This window comes from Diadema antillarum, unplaced genomic scaffold (assembly GCF_040938485.1).
Source record: "Diadema antillarum isolate AM-2024a unplaced genomic scaffold, OU_Dant_1.0 seq00000857_RagTag, whole genome shotgun sequence".
Lineage (NCBI taxonomy): Eukaryota > Metazoa > Echinodermata > Echinoidea > Diadematoida > Diadematidae > Diadema > Diadema antillarum.
In genome coordinates, this window is record NW_027271728.1 from 149,168 (window position 1) to 164,379 (window position 15,212).

General features: G+C 39.8%; 1 pseudogene; it reads right to left on the reverse strand.

Annotated features, from left to right (window-relative positions):
- Positions 1 to 1,628: 1,628 nt before the first annotated feature.
- On the reverse strand, positions 1,629 to 9,441 carry LOC139740519 (uncharacterized; annotated as a pseudogene).
- Between the last annotated feature and the right edge of the window lie 5,771 nt (positions 9,442 to 15,212).

The following is a 15,212-nucleotide window of genomic DNA, read 5'->3' on the forward strand; positions in this document are numbered from 1 at the left end:
CTGGTCTCTTGAAGATGGCAATCATCTCCTCTTGAATATTAACACGATGAAAATAAACATTCAAATCCTCAAGACTTGATGACTGCCTCATCTGTTTTCCACCTATTTGACTGTTATTTGGAGCTGAGGATGAACTCGGTACATTCATCAGAATCTGAACAGGTTTCCTGTTGCACACGGGTGATCTGCAAAGTCTCTACAGATGAATTATCAGGATCACGATGCCCAATATTGCTCGTCGGCAATCCTGAAAGAGCATCTGAGTCTGATGACAAAGAGAGATCATCCAGGATGATGGCTTCATCAAAACTATCACATGTTGCTCCCAAACCATGAGGGTAAGGGATGGTATTGTCCAAGTGAGATGGAATGATACTACATTCCTCTATCACTTTCACTTCACTTTGGATGTCTTGTTCGTGGATCTCATTCGATACGGAGCTTTCTTGTGAACTACTGTCCTACCATTCTTCTTTCTTGTATTTCTTTGTACAGAGACACAATCTTAACATTTTCACTTTTGTGTTGTCATAGTGTTCACCAGCGGTCAATCATCCAACTTCCGCATCTGTGAAGTCTTGAATTGTCAGTTCAAATTCTTCTAGACAACCCTTCTTTGAGCTTCCCATAGGAAAGAACAATCCCTTTGACAAATTTTCTATCAGCTTATTAGCTCCATGTTATTTGTTCACTCTTAATTGGGGCTATCCCCTCTGTTCTCGCTATGGACCTATTTGAAACATTCACGTGAGTAATCATACTCCCTCTATCGTACTTCTACTCTCATACTTCTACTTTCCTGTCCTTTTTTGATGCATTCACATTTCCCTTCCAGGAAGTCGATGGTTGTTCATCAGGTTCAGGCCTCAGAAATGAGATGCTTCAGAAGACTGCTTTGCATCCCTTACAAAGATCACATAACCAATGAGGAAGTCAAAAATAGAATAAGGCCTAGCCATTGGTTCTTGTGAAGATCTTCTCACCACCATCAAGAGACGTAAACTAAAATGGTTCGGCCACGTAACTAGAAGAGATGGGCTTGTCAAGACAGTGCTCCAGGGAACAGTCAGAGGAGGAAGGAAGAGAGGAAGACAGAAGAAGAGATGGGAAGACAGAAGAAGAGATGGGAAGACAACATCACAGAATGGACAAGACTGAAGCTGAGCGAAGCGGTCACACATGCGAAGGACATGGAAGGATGGAAAGGACTGGTTGCTAGGTCATGTGTAGCGCCCCAACGGCAACCGCCATGAGGCAGCGTGAGCGTGATTTCCCTTCCAGAAAGTGGATGGTTGTTCATCAGGTTCATGCTCGACTGACTTTCCATTTCTACTTTTTCACCAATCTATTTTCATAACCCATTATTTTCTCTTTTTTATGTTTTGCTGGTAAGCTGCTGGCTTCTCAATTGCTGCAGATCCCCAGCAGACTTATTTTTCCTGAACAGTAAATCCATAGTCATCTAGTCATTTCTGCTAGATACCGAAAACAGATGAGGTGATAGCAAATGGGAGATGGTATACATAAATCATAATAAAGAGTACATGTGCCTGCTGTGTCAATGAGCTGCAGCTTCTTCCCAACTCTGGTAATCTCTTGAATTGCCAGTGGTGTCTAGTAGACATTCAGGATATCTAGTTGTTTTTTCTTAGTGGTCCATGTGTGCATAAAACAGTGCCCTGTCAGGTGGAGGTAGCTTGAGCGCGGCATACAGGGTACTCATTCTGTGCCAGTTCTTGATGGCGTTTAGTTTGTCTTTACACTCTACACCAGTATTTTTGAGCTTTCTTTTCTTCTACCACCTCCCATCTCTTTGCTGATGCTTGCAGTGCCTCCCACTTCTTTCCCTTGATTTGTTTTTTTCTCGCAGAGTATTGAGCCAGAAGCTCATCAGAGCGCTGTCGAGCAGCCTTCATATACTCGGTGCGTTGTTCTTTTGGGAGTCCATCCAACCATCGTGGTGTTTGATTATTTGTCCACATTATTGTTTCAAGAGTGATGAGTTTAGCGGATGTTTTTTTTTTTTTTTTTTTTTTCTGATGGGAAGATCCAGCTGTGCGAAATCCCTTTCTCCAATGAAATTTGTACTTTGAACATTATGGTATGCTTGCTTCACACTGTCGGCAACATCCCAATACTTCCCTCCTGGCAGTTGAGCTTTCCATTGCCTCTGAAGTATCAGTATCACTGCACATGAGATCGGCTCAAGAGCTTGGACTGTGATCATCTCAGACTGTGCATCACATGTCTCCAGAAGTTTCTGGGATATGATGTCAGTCACATCAATTGCAAATGGACTGTCACAGTGAAGAATTGAAGATGCATCTTCCTTCCAATCATTCAACTTTGTCTGCAAGATTGTAAAAGTGAACTGGCTATTTCTTCTGCAGTATCTCTTATTAATTGATCAAGGGATGGCATGAATGAAGACTGTGCCCTTGTAAAGTGTTCTTCTTTGATAAACTTGATAATGTCCTAATTTTACCCAGTTGGATGAAGTCCAGGCGACCTGCAACTCTTGGAGTTCTAGTACTCAGTAAATGTTTTGCACTCCTTAATAGCAGCTGACATTCGCTCCTTGAGTTGAAGGTGTTGTAACTGTTATGGATTGGAAGCATTAAAGTTAAAGAGCAAGTATTTGTGCACAGAAATTCAGCGGAGTGTTGATTCTCCTCTGACAGTGATGCTGGATGCCTAAATACCTAATTTCAGAGCTTTCCATGAATCCCATGTACGGGATCTTCCTTGCTCCAGTGGCAAAAGTCATTAGATCCTCCAGATGTCCAGCATCTACAAAACAAAAATGACATATTACATGATTTAAAATAAAAGATATTGCCATGAGTGACATGCTAATTTCATTTGTCCAAGCCCAGTTCTTGTGGCTTCTTACAAGGTCAATGTACAGTTGTGCTCAAAAGTTAGTGAACCCCACCATAAAATGCACTCCTTCATATTGGTTGAGCGTTGAATGCAGACAACAACACTACAATGTTCAGTGAGTCAGAAATTACAAACTTTATTGAATGAAATATAGTAGAAACTGCACATGCTGATCCTGTGTTACTCGAATTGTCAGACAACTCAAAGGAAAAAAAAATCATATTTTTCTCCATAGACTTACATACGATATTAAGTAGCTGTTTTAGCAAATTTTTTGAACATCAAATATTCGCCCAACTCGATGAAAAAACAGAACAGTTAAGTAGAAAAAAAGCATGTGATTCACATCTTATCCGTAAAATTTTGTGAACCCCCCCCCCCCGAAAGAACAAAAGGTCGAAAAACAGAAATACATAAATAATTCATAAAACAGTAGAATACAAAAATAAACACAAAACATGTGTATATCCTTTTGGATGCCAACTGGTTCATTCTGGTACTCAGTAAATGTTGTGCAGTCCTTACTAGCAGCTAGCATTCTCTCCTTGAACATGTTGTAACTGTTTAAGATTGGGAGCATCAAAGTGAGAAAACATGTATTCGCATATTATGGAAATTCAGCTGAATGTCGATTCTCTTCTTCTAATGATGCTGGATGCCTAAAACCTATTTTAGGGCTTTCCATGAATCCCAGATATGGGATCCTTCTTGCTCCAGTGACAAAAGACATTAGATCCTCTATCTCCATCATCTACAAAAGAAAAATTACATAGGATGGAAAAAAAACTAATTTAATTTGTGCAACTCCCATCTCAAGATTCTTTGTCCCCAAAAATGAAGAGACGGGGGAAAAAGGTAAAACATGTGTTTGAGGTATTCATTCATTAATTTATTTTGCTTCAACACGTTTGAATAGTCTATTATGGAAGGCTGATTATAGTTAGGAGAAATGCAAACCTATGAATCCATTATAAAATGAACACGATGTGAAACATAGTTTTATGTTTGAACATGCACACATTTATGTTCAAAGCCAAAACTACCAGATCAGGAAAGCCAAAATTTAATTCCACTACAAGATCAGCAGATCTCATTTTTTTTTTCCTGCAGTTGTGTTTTCTAAAGGATGGCCTTTCTGTGCTCTGATATTTAATTTGATTGACCAACAACAGCAAACTCATTGATCATTGAAATTTGCTCGAAATTAAAGCAATCACACACTTTTAGTAATTTCCGATGTACATAATTTTGATGTAAAAGACTGAAAAAGACGCCCTCTCCACCACCATTCTGCACCTGCTCAAAAGGTAGTTGATGTTGACCTCAGCTGATGTCAATCTCCCCGTATCTGGATATCCCTTCATTAGCCAGGACCGAAGGGGATACGCTGGGTTCCCAATGATGAATAGGGGTATGGCTACTCATGCGATCAACTGCCTTTCCTGTAGAGCAGTGAAAATTAAGAGGTAGAAAGCATACTGACTGCCATGTGTGGGATTCACTGGTGTAGATGATGCTGGTAGATTTGTCACAAGATCAGTTTCCTCCAAATCTAACAAAGGCAACAGTTCTGGTGGATCCTCATCGACAACAATAACATCCTCAATTTGAATGGCTGCATTTCTCTCATGGGAAGTACTTGCCACATCTGAAACAGCAGATATTACATCTGGTAGTTCTGATGAGGAATCAACCTTCTCTGATGAGGCTAGCAAATAGCACCTGAGATGCTTCAGGCCCAGACACTGTACTTCTTGGTGAACGGATTCGTCTTCCTTTATACGCCGAGTGCCAGTGACATCCGTGGCTAAATAAAAACCGATAGTTAAGTGGCGGCCGCCAGATAATTAAGTGGTGGCCGCCAGTTAACTCTACTGAAATTGTTATCCTTGCGTGGCACGAATGGGCTTCCGTATAACTGTCATAAATGGGGAGCATAAAAGTGAGGGAACATGTAATCGCACACAGAAATTTAGCTGAATGTCGATTCTCTTCTTCTAATTGATGCTGGATGCCTAAAACCTATTTCAGGGCTTTCCATGAATCCCAGGCATGAAGATGAAGATTGGATCATCTTTGCCCTGCACTGCTAACTTCTGATTCTATATGACGTATCTGCTCATGCCCAATTGCAGAAGAATATGATGATACTTGCCAGTGGTCATCTTCCGCCATTCCAATCTGAAGATGGGACGAAAAGTCTCAGTCAGGACGTACAAGCTGCCTCTATGTGAAGATTGTGGGGCAGTAATAATCAATTGCAGCTAGTTCGTTTTCAGTTCTTACTGTGATCCCCACGCAAATCGCATGCACCCAATAATCGTCACATCCTCTCTCATCGCATCCAATCCATTCTCCACTCAGAATTTTATTTTTTTCTTCTGAAAGCGACGTCTTTCCCAGTCGCAAAAAACAACATTGCACTTGCGACACCTGTTTCTAAGTGATTTCTTTGGAGCCGGGGATAGGGTTTTCTTTTTCCCAGGTAGATTTACGACTTTGCTCGTTGGGTATTGTTTTGTCGGGGTTCCTGAAATGGGAATGACTTGGGTAGGGGCAGGAGCAGAGGTTGGAATGGGGCGGGGGATAGGGTGAGGATGAGGTTGAGTGGCTGGTATTGTAGCAACTGTCCTTCTCTTTGTGGTATGAAATTCAGTGCATTTACCACTAGGGGATGTAATTCTGAATGCAATCTTGCACCTCGGTTGCATATAATGGAGCTCTTTCATCTAAAAATGAAGTAAGATGAAAATGAGAAATATTAATTATTGCTGCGGATCCCCAGCAAGCTTATTTTTCCTGAATGTCGGTAAATTTCTTTACAGCAGTAGTCATAGTCGTTTCTGCTAGATACCAAAAACTGAAAAGGTGATAGCAAATGGAAGATTGATATATACATTAATCATAGTATTTATACATGTGTCTGCTGTGCCAAAGAGCTGCAGATTCTTCCCAACTCTGATAATCTCTTGAATTGCCAGTGGTGTCTAGTAGACATTTAGGATATTTAGTTTTTTTCTGAGTGGTCCATGTGTGCATAAAACAGTGCCCTGTCAGGTGGAGATAGCTTGAGCGCGGCATACAGGGTACTCATTCTGTGCCAGTTCTTGATGGCATTCAGTTTGTCTTTACACTCTACACCAGTGTCGTTGCATGCTTTGGTCAAAGCATGCCAGCCACTGTTGTGTTCTTGGGAAATGCTGATGCTGGCAAACACATGGATTGTCAGGACGAACTATAGAGCAGTAGCTCTGGCTTCTGGATTGCAGAGCTTTTTCCTTGACTGCACAGTGTCCTCAGGAAACAGTACTGAGAAATGATGGTTGTTACCTTTCCTCATCTGATAACAGAAAAGTCATCTCTTGAGTGGGTCTTGCAATAGATCTTTCTCTTTGTAGATCCATGATTGCCTCTCTGATATCTTGAATCAACAAAGGTCTCCTCCATGCCTGGCATTGAATAAAGTCAATCTGTCTTCTGTTTCCATATGTCTGATAACATGTTTTTAATTGTTGGAGATGTCATCTCTTGAGTGAGTCGTGCAATAGGTCTGCTTTCTCTTTGTCGATATGTTCCCCTCTCTGCATCTTGCCTGTCTGATATCTTGAGTTAACAAGGCTCTCTCCCATGCCTGGCATTGAATAATGTAAGTCAGACACCTTTTCCCATGTCTGATAATTAATATGTTTTTAATTGTTAGAGAAGTCTCTCTCGAGTGAGTCTTGCAATAGATCTGCTTTCTCCTTGTCGATCCATGTTCCCCTCTCTGCATCTTGCCTGTCTGATATCTTGAGTTGGCAAGGCTCTCTCCCATGCCTGGCATTGAATATTGTAAGTCTGGCACACCTGTCTGTTGTCACAGCCTAGTTTGGCAAAATTATGATTGTCCCAGAATAAGAGATCGTCTTCATGGGTAGTTCCATTGGCTTCCCAAGTTCTTCTTGCCTGTTGCTATTCAGTGAGTAATCAGCATCCCCAAATAGAAAGTTCTGATTGAGTTCAAGAACACTGACAATCTGTTGATTTCATCTACCTTTTCAGCAAGGTTGTCTGAAAGGTATCTTGTCTATATGAATGTGATCTTGCAAGCCTTCTTTACCAGGTAAAAAAATGCCCTCCTTCAAACTGGGCTTTCAACTCTTTCTACAGCTATCACTGATGTATTCTCTGAAGTACTGTTACTAATGATAGTGAAATGTGTGCGACAAAACATGTTATTTACATTACCTTCTTTCAATTTCTTACCATCATGTGTAGAATGTACAAACACGCCTAATAATCTGATGGAAAGATCTGGAAAATCACACGATCCGAATGCAGTTTGATATTATCCCTCACAAGAGTCCAGTCTGGTTTATTAATTCACCTTTTCACAGTGAGTGGAGAAAAAACTGTTGGGAAAGTATGTGATCAGTGAAGACTCTTACTTCATACATCGGCATTGAGGTGAGACATTGGTTAATAATTCGTTCGCTCTTTTTAAGAAAGAAGGCGAGAGGGCTGGAGATGGCAGCCATCATCCTAGCAGAAAAGAGAGAATAAGAGGAAAGGATAGGAATAGACGATTCTAGAGTAAATGTATTGGCAACTGGGAACTCTGCAGTTGACGTAGTGCCCAGTGCCTGAATTTTAGTAATTAATTGATATTAGGATATGCCTCAAACCTGTTGCAAACATGAGCAGGTTGCCCAGGCGCTTTTCATCTGCAATGAATTCACTATGTGCATATCCGTTGAAAGTATTCAGATGTGAATCCAGGAAGGTTGTTTGTGAAGTGTGTATAGTGGTACAATGTTTTCTGGTGTGGTAATGAAAGTAAGCCAGACTCTCGTAAAAGCTTGTATGCAGATGTGGACTTAGCATGAAGCGATATCAGTGCATAATCGTAATATGGCTGGGTGCCATCTCATGCCTTTTAAATTTCTTTCATTGAAATTTATCTGCTCTTCCCAAAGGAGTCGCTGGGGGGAATTTCTGGGGAACTCCTTTTCCAAGTTCTCCTTCTGCTGACTTTTGCAAATGTTTCATTCTCCACTTCATTAACTGCTGGAGCTTCCATATTGAACTTCTTTTTATTTGTGTTTTCAATCTTCGAAGCTTTTGTTTTAGAGATTTCCCACTCTTTTTTTCCTATCTCAGACATTTGCTTAGATTTTTTTTTTTTCATGTAACGGATGTTTGCTTTCGGTACTGGAGAATGAATGGTTTCCCATCTTTTGCAGAGCTTTGCTAAGTCTAATCTGTAAATGCGGCAAGCATTGCATCGCGAATTGGTGTTGGTCAGAATGGGGCAGCTTTTGTGTCTAATTATACTCCCACCCACACACAGTGTGAAGGGGGGTATATAGGAATCACTCTGAGGTCTAGATGGCTCAATGCAAATATGTGATGGTGATCAACTGAAATGAGTTAGAATAAAGTCTATAAGTTTTTCAGATACAACTCCAAACAAGTGCAAACAAGTAAAAACAATGAAAATACATGTCACAGAAATTGATATTTTCCTCAAAAAGCAAGAAAGGAATCTTTGGTCAAGGATGTGGATAAGTTTGAAAATTCCAACAAAAGGTGCGTACAGCTGTTAGATGTATCAAGGGTTTTTCTGGCTTTCATTGCTCTCGAGATCTCATTATCAAAATATATAGGCCTAAATATCAACATCTGCAGCACCTTGGTTTTATGATGTCAGAATACATGGTGCCCTCTCGGCAAAGTTCATTATTTGCTTCAAAAAAACATCTAGAAACAAACAATATTTACTGAATGTTTTGTCAAAATATGCAAGAAATTCACAAAATCATGTTAAATTTAACTTTTAGTGAACACCATCAAAATGTTAACTGTGAGAGCAATTTTATCTACGCAGTAAAAAATAGGTTCTACCAACCTCATCAAAGCCTGACATTGTGAACTCGCGGTACCCTTGGGTAAGGTTGTGGGTGATTTTACCGCCCCCCCCCCCCCAAAAAAAAAAAAAAGAGAAATCTTAGATCACTTTGAGTACTCTTCTCCATCCGGAGGAATTGCATGGTTGTTTGGACCAAAGGTATTACCCTTCTGATTAGCCTGACAATCCTCTAATTCATTGGATGGTGTTGGGGCTCTGTTAAGTTGTACACTAGTATGTAGAATGCCATTAGTCTGGTGAAGAAGAGATGAAATGCTAGTTCCACTTATATTAGAAGCTGGGAGTATGAAGTTAGACATAGATGGGTTTGTGGTGGAGTGAGCAGGGTTAGTGACATGGGCAGGTGGGAGAAAAGATGAAGGGTTGAAGGCAGGTTGGTTGGTGGCAGGAGGGAGAAGAGATGAAGGTTTGATGGCATGTGGGTTGATGGCAGGTGGGTTGATGGCAGGTGGGTTGATGGCAGGTGGGTTGATGGCAGGTGGGTTGATGGCAGGTAGGTTGATGGCAGGTGGGTTGATGGCAAATGGGTTGATGGCAGGTGGGTTGATGGCAGGTGGGTTGATGGCAGGTGGGTTGGTGGCAGGTGGGTTGATGGCAGATGGGTTGGTGGCAGGTGGGTTGATGGCAGGAGGGAGAAGAGATGAAGGCATGTGGCATGTGGGTTGTCGGATGTCGGGTTATTGGACTGTCAGAACAAACTATAGAGCAGAAGCCCTGCTTCTGGATGGCAGAGCTTTTTCATTGACTGCACAGTGTCCTCGGGAAACAGTACTGAGAAATGATGATTGTTAGTGTCCTCGTCTGATGACAGAAAAGTCATCTCTCAAGGGGGTCTTGCTTTCTCCTTGTCGATCCATGTTCCCCTCTCAGCATCTTGCCTGTCTGATATCTTGAGGTGACAAGGCTCTTCCGCATGCTTGGCATTGAATAATATAAGTGAGACACCTTTTCCCATGTCTGATAATTAATATGTTTTTTTATTGTTAGTGAAGTCTCTCCAGCGAGTCTTGCAATAGATCTGCTTTCTCAACGCCAAGGAAATCAATCATTTATTTATTTCATTAAAATCATGTACCAGTAATCAAAAAATATTTACCTGATAGAGATGAGTGATCATGGCTTGATATCCATGAAGAAAATTCGTCATGGCACGCTCGAGGTGAGGTAGCCATCGGGTTCCACCAACATGTGTCGAGATAGCTGAACGGTCTCCATGAGCCTCGGCAGCGACTTTGAGTGAGCTCCTATTCTTTGAACTGTTCTTGTAGAAGAGGTACAGGTTTAGGAACAGTGTGTTCACAGTGTTACACAGATTTACTCGTTTCATGGCATCTTTAAATGCCAGTTCTAGGCGATGGGCAGAACAATGAACAGCCTGCAGTTCGCGGTTGAGTTCTTTCATGGGAAGAATGAAAAAAGGCAAACATACAATGGAATGAGATACGGAAGGTGAATTTTCACCATTAAACATTGTATTTTATTCCTTACATATACTCTTCCAATAAAACATTTTAGAAAATTTGAAGAATGCTAAAGCTGTCCTGAGGCTGTTTTAATTCACATATACATGTTCCTGTTCTAAAATGCAGCATCCTGTCCTACTAATCCTATTCTTCAAGATTGATGAATGTGTCGATTCTAGTTGCCAGTGAACGAAAAGTGTTTTCTTCAAATCCAAGATGTCTTGAGGACACAGGAATTGGTGGAGAGGGGAAGATGGCAAAGATCCCAGTTCTCCGAATCCAGTCTTGCTCCGGTTTGTCTGGCCAAGAGTACTTGTTATCACCCTTATTGAGTAAGAAGTTGATATGTGCATCTTCTCCTTTCAGCTCCAGGACTTCTCCGACCCACCACGTCTTACCATATACAACGGCAACAAAATCCCCAGTTTGAAGGTCCTGAGTTTGGCGATAAGCTGTATATATGAATAAAGATAAAATATCTAAAATTATAAAGTAACAATGCTTTTGCAAAATAGAAGAAAACTGTCACCAGAGCGTTTCCTACCCGATTAAGCGGAGTACCCGATTAACAGAAGAACACGTCTCACTCACAATTGACACACCGTAATAATTGTGAGTACATGCATTTTACACTGCACCAAACCTACACTGTGTGCTTAACACGCGTGCTTGCACGGCACATTACACATACCTTACTTTCTCAGTCATGAACAATAATTTACACTCTTTTTATGGATAGATAAATCTTCAGAAAACTTTGTCGTTTGACTATAGACTCTTCGCTAACATGCAGGCGTTTTCCGAAATGAACACATCTCTTTGCGTATACACTAGTCACGTAGAACGTCGGGTTTTCGAGAAGTGACCGGGGAAAAGCAAAATTATGGAGCTGGTGCATGGCCTGATTTTCGTTGCAGGCTTCTCGTATTGCGAATGTTGCTGCGGAGCTAGGGATGAGCGCAAGTGTGTTCAATTCCTGTCTGTCTATGCAGTTGTGAGTGCCAGCTACATTTGTAATGTTCGTTTAGGTGTGACAAGTCGGTATACTGGTACATGTGTTTTCATGTTTAATCACTCCCAAATTGATCGGTCTTCTCTGCAAATTGAGCAGAAAATGCGATTAGCCGCGGAAAATTTGACATTCCTAATTTCCTAAAGTGTTATTTCTGAGATAAAATGTGGGTAGAAATTAGATTAGAAGACAATTATTTACCCGTTTATGCGGAGAGGCAACCCGATTATCAGGTAGTTTTAATGTGCATTGGAACTGATTTTGAATTTACTACCCAATTAAACGGAGTACCCGTTTAAGCGATACCCGATTACGCGGAGAGTACTGTATTTTGTTATAAAAAATATCAGTAGTCAATAAACAATACAAAACAAAGGAAATAAATTTGTTGGGACCGGAAAAATTAGTTTGCTATATCAGATCTCTTTATATCGAGTTTCCACTGTACCTCAAATTTATATCGGGTTGTATATTAATGGCATTATTTGAATTGTATTTTGAAGGGTGCCCTCTGCGATTAAATGGTCATTTTTAAACTTAGAAACACTAGCGAAGTAAACTTCATGTGCAAATTTTGCCGTTTGTAAGATAGACAGAGACTAGTGTCATTAGTAGTAACTTGTATGGTTGAGGGCCCCTAGTTTCGGTAAACTAGCGATTGTCAGCCTCCTTAGTGAAATATTTTATTTTCTAAATGACCTAAAATTTAGCTCAGAATGTGCTATAAATCCTGCATATTGACATCGTGTTGTCACACTCTCGATGAGGTCATCCCATACGGAAATATCGTTGAGAATAGCGTGCGACGTTCTTCTGCATGCGCCTGTCCTTGTGGAACCTTGTTCTCAGCAAACTATCTCACCAATAAATTATGTTTGGTTTATGTGGTGATAACTCAGTAAGGAAGTCTTATACTACAGCAAGAAGTCATACTAGTCTAGACTCGATACTACTAAAGGGCGCTGATGTCGTCGTTTACCACCAGACTTCCATGTAATCAACTACATGTATTTACTGACATAAAAAGACACGAGTGGGACTAAAGATGCAATATCATTACGAATTACTTTACTCGCGCCGATTGTGGTTTTTTTTTAATGAAATATTCTTCGAGGCTCTGCCCACACAATTTCGTTAACTGTGGGTATAATCTACGAAATATCGATCATAAAGTGTAATATAAGTACGATACGATCATGTCAGAACATGAGAAAGATAGCTAGCCTACCTTGTCAAAAGCGACACGTCGTTTAACAGCGGCCCACGAAACACAAAAGCGGCTTGAGCTGTTCTAACCGGTCGTCTGCAAGCCGATCGCACTCGTCACATTCAAGTCACATCATCCGGAAACCCGGGCAATGTGACGTCAACTCGTGAGCATACGTCATTTGCCGAATGGATCGTGGAGAATTGTTCCCATCGTAACTTTTTCCACGGACACGAAGAAAATATACAAGCACCTTATTCCTCCGTATTTTCCAAAAGCAGTCAAACGCGATTGTTTCTTTTCACAGTTTTAAAGATCCATTGACAACAAACATATATAAGACATTTCTTGCCATGTTTCTCTCGTATTTCTGCAGTTTTCCACTCGCAAATATTTAATCCTCATTACCATTTCGCGGATGCGAAATGTTACGATAGTAACATGATCTCATAAGAGGTAATTTTCCAAGAAAAACCTCTTCATTGGGGAATTGTCTATTAGTGCCGACTATGAGAGTTAATAATGTGAATAAATACACAACTCATTTTTCTTTACTGTAAATTGTATTTATTTAATATTCAAACAACACAAACAATGTTTTGATGTCACAAAAGAAACACAAAAATTACAAAAAAATAGCATTTTTAATCATCAAAAAACGGGATTTTCATAAAGTCTCAACTATGCCCTTTTGATAATATATTCTATCACTCCTCATTAATCAGACAATGTGGATATTAGATTAAAATAACTTTTGTTGGGACCTCTGAAAACAGATACATAACATGATGAACAGTACTGCCCATTGTGTACCCAACTTCATGGAATGACCCTATGATATTTAAATAGAATATAATAAAATCTATACTTGCAAAAAGTGGTGCAGGTTTCTTGGCATGTCAATCAATGGTTTGCACTTAAACAGTACAAAACTTCTTAAAGGGACTGTACAGTACTGGTTGAGGTAGGGATTCATGTTTTGATCATTCCTAAGTGAGATAATGAAAAGCCTCTTATGAAATATGAAAGAGCATGTAATTTTAAGAAGGATTCAATGTTTATTTGATGAAAATTGGTTTTCAAATGGCTGAGATATCAAAAAAAGTGTCAATAATAAAAGGCGACATGCCCCAACTTTATTAGGATCTCTTTGTTTCACCTTGTTTTTGGATATCTCAGCCATTTCAAAACCGATTTTCATAAACTTCTGATACCCCTTAGAACTGCATGCTCTTTGACATCTCATAGAGTGGTTTCTGAATATCTTGCAAAATGTTAAAAGCTAAATCTACACCTCGACCAGAACTGTACACACCCTTTAAGTTACAATGTATAAAACTTTGTTTTATATGATGCTTTATCACGCTTGTCTATGCCTGCACCAAGTTCAACCTGACTATCATCGCTTCAAAGGGGACTTGCGTAAACAAACCCCCGCTGTGAAATGTCATAAAATTCAATAAGGGAAAAGTAAAGATTCTGACAGCCCTCTTGACGAGGGTTTACAGGTGGAAACCATCAACTTTCCTCGTTGAATGTCCATTTTTGTAGTAGGTCCATGGTTGTAGCCACGAGAGCTTCTGTGAGGACTGGGGCAAAGTGTTCTGTGAGGGTCCTGACTTCCTCGCTTCCGAAGTCTAGTGCAGTGATCAAAATAAATTTTACATTAAAAAATGTTGTAAAATGAAAGTTTACTTACAAAAAAAAGTAACATTATAACTACACTGTTTTGAATTCCTCCCAAATAATACACTACAGAGAGAAAGGGTATCACTTAGGCTTTAAATTTTTATTCATTGGAAATTCAGACTTTTGTCTGTCAAATAAACAAGGTGAAAGTATAGATTTTAGAGAGAGTAAGGGTCTCTCCCTTGAAAACCCCATCCTCACCGAAAGTCTGGAGATTTGGTGTCATCTTCCTGTTTCAATGGAAAGAACAAAATTTGAAGGAATGATTTGTTAATGGTTCACAATTTTAACAAAAAATAATATTTCTCCTTATAAATGTTAAACTAAGGTAAAACCAGGTCAAAGATTAAATCTGATATCCAAGAGTCACATTAGCTGCATTCAACATTGTGATGGAGTGACTTTAGGAGAAATTGAAAAACTTTCATATTTAAAGACGGTAAAACAAATATCTAATACTAGTTAAGTAGCACATCTGTTGTGGTCACTCAGTTTGATAGCTAGTGATTGAATAGGGTAGCACATATTTCTGTCTTTTCAATATTACAGCTTATTGTGATACTGATGATTGACTTATGATGTCACACATCATGATTACAATCAAAGCTTGATTTTGGATATTTTAAGGAGTAAGGCTTAGCAGATCACTCAAAAATAGGTGGAAAAATATTACAAATACAGTCAGAAATATCTAACATCCAAAAGTCATAGATCAATTAATGCATATCCTCATACATCAACAAAGAAAATTTTTTTTTAATGTCACTCAGGTTTATTTTATTGAAAGAAGGGAAAAAGAAAGAAAAAGTACCTTTTCTTGTACTTAACCAGCGTCGCTGTAGCTGCCTCAATGGAAGCCGCAATCTCAGCTACAGTGTTGTTGGCACGTTGAGCTTCCTAGGAGACTTGTGAAAGCACTACAACCAAGTCAAGCATAAAGTGGGCAAACTTCCTGCGATCATGTTGCCGCAGTTGCTTGAGAAATTGCTCCATATCAATCTCAAAGTCTGATCGAGACAGAGTCACTATCATCACACCTTTGTCGATGCT